Source organism: Gasterosteus aculeatus, chromosome 7 (assembly GCF_964276395.1).
Source record: "Gasterosteus aculeatus chromosome 7, fGasAcu3.hap1.1, whole genome shotgun sequence".
In the NCBI taxonomy this organism is placed as follows: Eukaryota; Metazoa; Chordata; class Actinopteri; order Perciformes; family Gasterosteidae; genus Gasterosteus; species Gasterosteus aculeatus.
Window position 1 is genome coordinate 5,545,415 of NC_135694.1, and position 11,358 is coordinate 5,556,772.

At 40.6% G+C, this 11,358-nt stretch overlaps 1 long non-coding RNA gene and 1 other non-coding gene across 2 annotated transcripts; both read right to left on the reverse strand.

Annotated features, from left to right (window-relative positions):
* Positions 1-260: 260 nt before the first annotated feature.
* On the reverse strand, positions 261-3,814 carry LOC120822147 (uncharacterized). The gene is made up of 8 exons (XR_013468440.1): positions 3,630-3,814; positions 3,055-3,335; positions 2,875-2,939; positions 2,545-2,729; positions 1,785-2,041; positions 1,455-1,516; positions 1,219-1,367; positions 261-1,122 (listed from the first exon to the last, which is right to left on the reverse strand). It is a non-coding gene; the product is annotated as an uncharacterized LOC120822147 (transcript).
* A 137-nt stretch (positions 3,815-3,951) lies between these two features.
* On the reverse strand, positions 3,952-4,888 carry LOC144410404 (uncharacterized). The gene is made up of 3 exons (XR_013468442.1): positions 4,704-4,888; positions 4,130-4,410; positions 3,952-4,016 (listed from the first exon to the last, which is right to left on the reverse strand). It is a non-coding gene; the product is annotated as an uncharacterized LOC144410404 (long non-coding RNA).
* Between the last annotated feature and the right edge of the window lie 6,470 nt (positions 4,889-11,358).

Here is an 11,358-nt window from a genome sequence, read left to right on the forward strand (position 1 = left end):
AAAAGTATTGTGACTTTGTCAACACTTACAGTCTCGTCTCGTCTCGTTAACGAAAGTTAGAATAGATTTAGTCATAGTTTTTGTTTTTTAAGATCGTTTTCGTCACGTCTTAGTCTCGTTTTAGTCACGGAAAAAGGGTCGTTAACGAACGAATTTTGTTATGCGATGGGAAATGTAGGCATTAGTCTTAAATGTCCATCCTTATAAACACAAATTTGTTAGTTTTGACGAGAGAAATGCCAAATTATTACAAGAGACAATTCATTTTTTTAGATTTTGTATTATGCTTGTTGCAAAGGTTTTCACAAAAATAAAGAAAACAACAAATCTCATAGAATAAATGGATGAATTATGCATTTTTACACTTTTTGGCCACTAACGACATTTGAGAATATATTGTCAATCATTTTTTCCATTCCTTTAAAGTCAATTCAAACCTTCAGTCAAGTCTAACCTTGAGGGTGAGTAGAGAGAGAAAGATATGATTGTAGAAGTCCTGACCACACATATCAAAACAACACATTTTTAAAAATCAAATATTAAATTAAATTTTATATAACTATCATTTCCCAAAACAACGCTCTAGATTCCGTTTTACTTTAAGGTGAATTAATACCGACTTGTCTCTTCAGCTATCAGGTGATGTTTGAATATATAGAAGAAAGAGGCAAAGTAATGCATATCATGATAATACAAATATCGGCATTTGTATTTGTTTAGATTTGGGATTGCTAATAAACATTGTTTCTTTTACATCTCAGGGCTAAATGGTATTCTATCTGGCTTATTAAATTTGACTGCATATTGTTTTTGGTCCATGATCCTGGACATTCCCAGCCACAAACGTGTTCAGATCAAAAGACACATCTATTCCACTGTCATTATGCTGTGCGGTCAATGCAAAAATTACATTTGATAATATGTTTATCCAAAGATGTACAAGGTTCCTTGGACGAGAATAAAGAAGTAATTTGTCATACCAGTGATGGCAGTCATACAATCAGGGCTTTTCTAACAGGAGTCAGCGATGATACTATTGCTGGTTTGACAGTATCCATGACGACAGTACGAGGAAGGATGCAGTGATGAGACTGATCTTGTGGCTTACTCCACTTGAAACCTCTGTAATGAATGAGAAAAGAAAACAAAATATTACTTTTACAAATAAAAAACATAAAATGTAAAAAAATTTGGGAGATATTATTTAATATGTCTTACGTGAGCCATCCACAACAATGGAGTTGAGGTCAACATTGAAGGCTGTGATGGTTGAAGCTGCTTGAATCAAAACATTTCCAATCTGAGTGCCATTAGGAACAGAAGCTGATGCAAATGTAATGTCCATGTTGTTGATGATTGATCCATTCCTGCAAATCAAATAACAATATGTACTATTCGTATACATTCATGATCAGTGCTCTTAAGATCCTGTCATAATGAAATGAACAAATTACCTGAATGAAGTTACTGTTAATGTGCGGAACGCAGTAAATGCTCTTTGGTAGAACGGTACAAGCTGCAGAAATACAAGCAAATGTTTTAGATCAAAGTACTTGTATGTAATTTGGTTGTGTTTCTTAACAGCATGTGCATTTCTCATTTGTTGATATTCATTTTTTTCAAACTACAGACGGAAATTGTAACATCATTCCTGTTTTTTCAATGACTACCAAATTGTTTATCCGTGCTATTTTCTATAAATGAAAGTATGATTTACTGTAAGCTTTTTTTTTCTTTTTAAAGTCAATACCAGGAATAAAATATAAAAAAATGTAATTACTTACTGTTGACGTGATTAATGAGGCTCTTCTTTGAAACGCTGCAGATGATGGATTCAGCAAGTCAGTGGTAAATGTCTCTCCAGCAGATCTGAAAGTCAATCGCCTCGTTGTGACCGCCTCGGATGTTACAGCTGCTGGTGATGTAGGTACCACTGCGATTGTGGTGGTTGGAGGAGTTCTGGTTGCAGTACTCATACTTGCATTAGCTGTAGTATTCAAGGTGGGAGGTGCAGTTGTAGAATTTGATGTCATGTTTATTTCTGTAAAAAAGTAAAGTAAATAAAGATGGAGTCAAGATCACTCAACGTCACTCATCTATAGCAAATTGTAAATTGGCTTATTTGAGGAAATTGCACTTTCTTGTTCTCCTGAGTTTGTACCCTATGGTTGAATGCACTTATTGTACGTCGCTTTGGATAAAAGCGTCCGCTAAATGACATGTAATGTAATGTAAGATGGAGTGAATAACGATATGCAGAGGGCATATTGATCTTTCAATCTTGATTCTTGATCAAACCTAAATATTACAACATGAGTATCTTTTTGGTAAATCAGTCTAAGTAGTCCTGCTAATCATGAAGTCCGCCACTGAAGACTTCATGATATTTATATTTAGATTGTGTGTTCTTTGTCAAACAAGCGATTTTTCAAAGAGGGATCAGAAAAGCACACAAACCAACTCAGACTCTGGCAGATTACTTGCTAATGGCATGTGGTGAATTAATTTGCATTACGATAAAATGCAGGCCTACTGTATACTTACGAATTACAGTGACAGACGTAGCATCAATAGAGAGGTTGAAGGTGCTGTTGGGGTTATTCACAGCGTCCACTAAGGTCTTTGCAACGTCTTCAGCCCGTGGGATTTCAGCAGCCGGAGCAGTTTGATTGAACTCAATGCCGACCTCTACTTCGGTTGTTGATATTCGGGTCACTGCTGGACCTGGTCTGTAACGTGAAAAGACATGTAGAATCAAATAATGTTAACAGAAACAACCGCTGCATGATGACATATTTCATTTTATTGTGTTATCATTCAAATTCAAAATATTGTGAATAAATACAGTAGGACTCTCAACATTCGAAATGTTACCTGAAAAAGATCACAAAGGTGCGGACAAAAAAGAAACCAAATCTGGTTCTGTAGATTAAATCACACTGTAGAAATAAAGAAAATGCAGAACATAAACAAACTGGAAATACAGTAATATCCCAAATTTTGTGAAAAACTGCCATAAAAACACAAAGACAAATGATAACAGTGAGTACTAACCGCAGTCACAACTGTTGCCTCGAGATTCCTGAATTGCTGGCTGGTCCGATCATTGAGTTCTTCTATGAATGGTTGTTGCAAAGTAGCTGAGAGGACAAACACTCGTGCAGGCGCTTCAGTAATAGTTGCCGATGTTACTGAAGTTGCAGGTGCTACAGTTAAAGGTGTCATTGCGGATGTGTTGGTTGTAGATGTGTTGTTTGTTCCACTCGTTGTACTTGCATTGGCCGTAGTATTCAGAGCAGGCACTGTTGTTGGGGTACTTGACGGAATACTGCTTTCTATAAAAAGAAATAATGACGGACAAAAAATGAGGGTATTCAGAGCACCTTTTTCTTGATCAAACAAAAACATTGCTGCTAGAGTTTAGCTCTGATAAGTCACGATGAAGATAGTCTTGCCAACGTCACCGTGGACTTCATGATAAGTGTGATTGTCTATGCTCTTTGTGACCGAAGAAACAGGAAATGACACACCCCAACGCGAGGAGTGATGGATTCCTTATTGACGACATGGGGTATATTTCTCTGCTTTCACAGGCATGGGAAGGAAATGCAGGCCTACTGTATACTTACGAATTACAGCGACAGAAGCGGCATCAATAGAGAGGTTGAAGGTGCTGTTGGGGTTATTCACAGCGTCCACTAAGGTCTTTGCAACGTCTTCAGCCCGTGGGATTTCAGCAGCCGAAGCAGTTTGATTGAACTCAATGCCGACCTCTACTTCAGTATTAGACATTTGTCCTGCCGCCTGAGCTTGTCTGCATGTGCGAAAGACAGAAATGGGTCAAATAACATTGACGTGGACAAATGTATAATATTTGTCAAATGTTTTGTAATTATTACGTCTAAAATATGTCATTGCAGACCGTGGGACTCGAAACATTTGAAATTTTACCTGAACACAATGACAAAGGTCCGGATGAAAAGGACGCCGAATCTGGTCGTGTAGATTGAATCACACTGTAAAAAGGAATAAATGGACAACATGAACAAACTGGAAATACAGTACTCTCCAAAGTTGACTAAAACCTCCAAAAGCAATGCACAGAGAAATGATGACAGTGAGTACTAACCGCAGTCACAACTGTTGCCTCGAGATTCCTGAATTGCTGGCTGGTCCGATCATTGAGTTCTTCTATGAATGGTTGTTGCAAAGTAGCTGAGAGGACAAACACTCGTGCAGGCGCTTCAGTAATAGTTGCCGATGTTACTGAAGTTGCAGGTGCTACAGTTAAAGGTGTCATTGCGGATGTGTTGGTTGTAGATGTGTTGTTTGTTCCACTCGTTGTACTTGCATTGGCCGTAGTATTCAGAGCAGGCACTGTTGTTGGGGTACTTGACGGAATACTGCTTTCTATAAAAAGAATAATGACGGACAAAAAATGAGGGTATTCAGAGCACCTTTTTCTTGATCAAACAAAAACATTGCTGCTAGAGTTTAGCTCTGATAAGTCACGATAAAGATAGTCTTGCTAAGGTCACCGTGGACTTCATGATAAGTGTGATTGTCTATGCTCTTTGTGACCGAGGAAACAGGAAATGACACACCCCAACGCGAGGAGTGATGGATTCCTTATTGGCGACATGGGGTATATTTCTCTGCTTTCACAGGCATGGGAAGGAAATGCAGGCCTACTGTATACTTACGAATTACAGCGACAGAAGCGGCATCAATAGAGAGGTTGAAGGTGCTGTTGGGGTTATTCACAGCGTCCACTAAGGTCTTTGCGACGTCTTCAGCCCGTGGGATTTCAGCAAGCGAAGCAGTTTGATTGAACTCAATGCCGACTTCTACTTCAGTATTAGACATTTGTCCTGCCGCCTGAGCTTGTCTGCATGTGCGAGAGACAGAAATGGGTCAAATAACATTGACGTGGACAAATGTATAATATTTGTCAAATGTTTTGTAATTATTACGTCTAAAATTTGTCATTGCAGACCGTGGGACTCGAAACATTTGAAATTTTACCTGAACACAATGACAAAGGTCCGGATGAAAAGGACGCCGAATCTGGTCGTGTAGATTGAATCACACTGTAAAAAGGAATAAATGGACAACATGAACAAACTGGGAATACAGTACTCTCCAAAGTTGACTAAAACCTCCAAAAGCAATGCACAGAGAAATGATGACAGTGAGTACTAACCGCAGTCACAACTGTTGCCTCGAGTTGTCTGAATTCCGTGCTGTTTTTATCATTGAGCTGTTTTACGAATGCTTGTTGCAAAGTAGCTGAGAGGACAACGACTCTTCGGGGAGCTTCAGTGGCAGGCGCTGCTGTTGTGGTATTTGATGGGATACTGCTTTCTATAAAAACAAATAATTACGCACAAAAAATGAGGGTATTCAGAGCACCTTTTTCTTGATCAAACAAAAACATTGCTGCTAGAGTTTAGCTCTGATAAGTCACGATGAAGATAGTCTTGCTAAGGTCACCGTGGACTTCATGATAAGTGTGATTGTCTATGCTCTTTGTGACCGAGGAAACAGGAAATGACACACCCCAACGCGAGGAGTGATGGATTCTTTATTGACGACATGGGGTATATTTCTCTGCTTTCACAGGCATGGGAAGGAAATGCAGGCCTACTGTATACTTACGAATTACAGCGACAGAAGCGGCATCAATAGAGAGGTTGAAGGTGCCGTTGGGGTTATTCACAGCGTCCACTAAGGTCTTTGCAACGTCTTCAGCCCGTGGGATTTCAGCAACCGAAGCAGTTTGATTGAACTCAATGCCGACTTCTACTTCCGTATTAGACATTTGTCCTGCCGCCTGAGCTTGTCTGCATGTGCGAAAGACAGAAATGGGTCAAATAACATTGACGTGGACAAATGTATAATATTTGTCAAATGTTTTGTAATTATTACGTCTAAAATTTGTCATTGCAGAGCGTGGGACTCGAAACATTTGAAATTTTACCTGAACACAATGACAAAGGTCCGGATGAAAAGGACGCCGAATCTGGTCGTGTAGATTGAATCACACTGTAAAAAGGAATAAATGGACAACATGAACAAACTGGAAATACAGTACTCTCCAAAGTTGACTAAAACCTCCAAAAGCAATGCACAGAGAAATGATGACAGTGAGTACTAACCGCAGTCACAACTGTTGCCTCGAGTTGTCTGAATTCTGTGCTGTTTTTATCATTGAGTTGTTTTACGAATGCTTGTTGCAAAGTAGCTGAGAGGACAACGACTCTTCGGGGAGCTTCAGTGGCAGGCGCTGCTGTTGTGGTATTTGATGGGATACTGCTTTCTATAAAAACAAATAATTACGCACAAAAAATGAGGGTATTCAGAGCACCTTTTTCTTGATCAAACAAAAACATTGCTGCTAGAGTTTAGCTCTGATAAGTCACGATGAAGATAGTCTTGCTAAGGTCACCGTGGACTTCATGATAAGTGTGATTGTCTATGCTCTTTGTGACCGAGGAAACAGGAAATGACACACCCCAACGCGAGGAGTGATGGATTCCTTATTGACGACATGGGGTATATTTCTCTGCTTTCACAGGCATGGGAAGGAAATGCAGGCCTACTGTATACTTACGAATTACAGCGACAGAAGCGGCATCAATAGAGAGGTTGAAGGTGCCGTTGGGGTTATTCACAGCGTCCACTAAGGTCTTTGCAACGTCTTCAGCCCGTGGGATTTCAGCAACCGAAGCAGTTTGATTGAACTCAATGCCGACTTCTACTTCCGTATTAGACATTTGTCCTGCCGCCTGAGCTTGTCTGCATGTGCGAAAGACAGAAATGGGTCAAATAACATTGACGTGGACAAATGTATAATATTTGTCAAATGTTTTGTAATTATTACGTCTAAAATTTGTCATTGCAGAGCGTGGGACTCGAAACATTTGAAATTTTACCTGAACACAATGACAAAGGTCCGGATGAAAAGGAAGCCGAATCTGGTCGTGTAGATTGAATCACACTGTAAAAAGGAATAAATGGACAACATGAACAAACTGGAAATACAGTACTCTCCATAGTTGACTAAAACCTCCAAAAGCAATGCACAGAGAAATGATGACAGTGAGTACTAACCGCAGTCACAACTGTTGCCTCGAGTTGTCTGAATTCCGTGCTGTTTTTATCATTGAGTTGTTTTACGAATGCTTGTTGCAAAGTAGCTGAGAGGACAACGACTCTTCGGGGAGCTTCAGTGGCAGGCGCTGCTGTTGTGGTATTTGATGGGATACTGCTTTCTATAAAAACAAATAATTACGCACAAAAAATGAGGGTATTCAGAGCACCTTTTTCTTGATCAAACAAAAACATTGCCGCTAGAGTTTAGCTCTGATAAGTCACGATAAAGATTGTCTTGCCAACGTCACCGTGGACTTCATGATAAGTGTGATTGTCTATGCTCTTTGTGACCGAGGAAACAGGAAATGACACACCCCAACGCGAGGAGTGATGGATTCCTTATTGACGACATGGGGTATATTTCTCTGCTTTCACAGGCATGGGAAGGAAATGCAGGCCTACTGTATACTTACGAATTACAGCGACAGAAGCGGCATCAATAGAGAGGTTGAAGGTGCTGTTGGGGTTATTCACAGCGTCCACTAAGGTCTTTGCAACTTCTTCAGCCCGTGGGATTTCAGCAAGCGAAGCAGTTTGATTGAACTCAATGCCGACTTCTACTTCCGTATTAGACATTTGTCCTGCCGCCTGAGCTTGTCTGCACGTGCGAAAGACAGAAATGGGTCAAATAACATTGACGTGGACCAATGTATAATATTTGTCAAATGTTTTGTAATTATTACGTCTAAAATTTGTCATTGCAGAGCGTGGGACTCGAAACATTTGAAATTTTACCTGAACACAATGACAAAGGTCCGGATGAAAAGGACGCCGAATCTGGTCGTGTAGATTGAATCACACTGTAAAAAGGAATAAATGGACAACATGAACAAACTGGAAATACAGTACTCTCCAAAGTTGACTAAAACCTCCAAAAGCAATGCACAGAGAAATGATGACAGTGAGTACTAACCGCAGTCACAACTGTTGCCTCGAGTTGTCTGAATTCTGTGCTGTTTTTATCATTGAGTTGTTTTACGAATGCTTGTTGCAAAGTAGCTGAGAGGACAACGACTCTTCGGGGAGCTTCAGTGGCAGGCGCTGCTGTTGTGGTATTTGATGGGATACTGCTTTCTATAAAAACAAATAATTACGCACAAAAAATGAGGGTATTCAGAGCACCTTTTTCTTGATCAAACAAAAACATTGCTGCTAGAGTTTAGCTCTGATAAGTCACGATGAAGATAGTCTTGCCAACGTCACCGTGGACTTCATGATAAGTGTGATTGTCTATGCTCTTTGTGACCGAGGAAACAGGAAATGACACACCCCAACGCGAGGAGTGATGGATTCCTTATTGACGACATGGGGTATATTTCTCTGCTTTCACAGGCATGGGAAGGAAATGCAGGCCTACTGTATACTTACGAATTACAGCGACAGAAGCGGCATCAATAGAGAGGTTGAAGGTGCTGTTGGGGTTATTCACAGCGTCCACTAAGGTCTTTGCAACGTCTTCAGCCCGTGGGATTTCAGCAAGCGAAGCAGTTTGATTGAACTCAATGCCGACTTCTACTTCCGTATTAGACATTTGTCCTGCCGCCTGAGCTTGTCTGCATGTGCGAAAGACAGAAATTGGTCAAATAACATTGACGTGGACCAATGTATAATATTTGTCAAATGTTTTGTAATTATTACGTCTAAAATTTGTCATTGCAGACCGTGGGACTCGAAACATTTGAAATTTTACCTGAACACAATGACAAAGGTCCGGATGAAAAGGACGCCGAATCTGGTCGTGTAGATTGAATCACACTGTAAAAAGGAATAAATGGACAACATGAACAAACTGGAAATACAGTACTCTCCAAAGTTGACTAAAACCTCCAAAAGCAATGCACAGAGAAATGATGACAGTGAGTACTAACCGCAGTCACAACTGTTGCCTCGAGTTGTCTGAATTCTGTGCTGTTTTTATCATTGAGTTGTTTTACGAATGCTTGTTGCAAAGTAGCTGAGAGGACAACGACTCTTCGGGGAGCTTCAGTGGCAGGCGCTGCTGTTGTGGTATTTGATGGGATACTGCTTTCTATAAAAACAAATAATTACGCACAAAAAAATGAGGGTATTCAGAGCACCTTTTTCTTGATCAAACAAAAACATTGCCGCTAGAGTTTAGCTCTGATAAGTCACGATAAAGATAGTCTTGCCAACGTCACCGTGGACTTCATGATAAGTGTGATTGTCTATGCTCTTTGTGACCGAGGAAACAGGAAATGACACACCCCAACGCGAGGAGTGATGGATTCCTTATTGACGACATGGGGTATATTTCTCTGCTTTCACAGGCATGGGAAGGAAATGCAGGCCTACTGTATACTTACGAATTACAGCGACAGAAGCGGCATCAATAGAGAGGTTGAAGGTGCTGTTGGGGTTATTCACAGCGTCCACTAAGGTCTTTGCAACGTCTTCAGCCCGTGGGATTTCAGCAGCCGAAGCAGTTTGATTGAACTCAATGCCGACTTCTACTTCCGTATTAGACATTTGTCCTGCCGCCTGAGCTTGTCTGCATGTGCGAAAGACAGAAATGGGTCAAATAACATTGACGTGGACAAATGTATAATATTTGTCAAATGTTTTGTAATTATTACGTCTAAAATTTGTCATTGCAGAGCGTGGGACTCGAAACATTTGAAATTTTACCTGAACACAATGACAAAGGTCCGGATGAAAAGGACGCCGAATCTGGTCGTGTAGATTGAATCACACTGTAAAAAGGAATAAATGGACAACATGAACAAACTGGGAATACAGTACTCTCCAAAGTTGACTAAAACCTCCAAAAGCAATGCAAAGAGAAATGATGACAGTGAGTACTAACCGCAGTCACAACTGTTGCCTCGAGTTGTCTGAATTCCGTGCTGTTTTTATCATTGAGTTGTTTTACGAATGCTTGTTGCAAAGTAGCTGAGAGGACAACGACTCTTCGGGGAGCTTCAGTGGCAGGCGCTGCTGTTGTGGTATTTGATGGGATACTGCTTTCTATAAAAACAAATAATTACGCACAAAAAATGAGGGTATTCAGAGCACCTTTTTCTTGATCAAACAAAAACATTGCCGCTAGAGTTTAGCTCTGATAAGTCACGATAAAGATAGTCTTGCAAACGTCACCGTGGACTTCATGATAAGTGTGATTGTCTATGCTCTTTGTGACCGAGGAAACAGGAAATGACACACCCCAACGCGAGGAGTGATGGATTCCTTATTGACGACATGGGGTATATTTCTCTGCTTTCACAGGCATGGGAAGGAAATGCAGGCCTACTGTATACTTACGAATTACAGCGACAGAAGCGGCATCAATAGAGAGGTTGAAGGTGCTGTTGGGGTTATTCACAGCGTCCACTAAGGTCTTTGCAACGTCTTCAGCCCGTGGGATTTCAGCAGCCGAAGCAGTTTGATTGAACTCAATGCCGACCTCTACTTCCGTATTAGACATTTGTCCTGCCGCCTGAGCTTGTCTGCATGTGCGAAAGACAGAAATGGGTCAAATAACATTGACGTGGACCAATGTATAATATTTGTCAAATGTTTTGTAATTATTACGTCTAAAATTTGTCATTGCAGAGCGTGGGACTCGAAACATTTGAAATTTTACCTGAACACAATGACAAAGGTCCGGATGAAAAGGACGCCGAATCTGGTCGTGTAGATTGAATCACACTGTAAAAAGGAATAAATGGACAACATGAACAAACTGGAAATACAGTACTCTCCAAAGTTGACTAAAACCTCCAAAAGCAATGCACAGAGAAATGATGACAGTGAGTACTAACCGCAGTCACAACTGTTGCCTCGAGTTGTCTGAATTCCGTGCTGTTTTTATCATTGAGTTGTTTTACGAATGCTTGTTGCAAAGTAGCTGAGAGGACAACGACTCTTCGGGGAGCTTCAGTGGCAGGCGCTGCTGTTGTGGTATTTGATGGGATACTGCTTTCTATAAAAACAAATAATTACGCACAAAAAATGAGGGTATTCAGAGCACCTTTTTCTTGATCAAACAAAAACATTGCTGCTAGAGTTTAGCTCTGATAAGTCACGATGAAGATAGTCTTGCCAACGTCACCGTGGACTTCATGATAAGTGTGATTGTCTATGCTCTTTGTGACCGAGGAAACAGGAAATGACACACCCCAACGCGAGGAGTGATGGATTCCTTATTGACGACATGGGGTACATTTCTCTGCTTTCACAGGCATG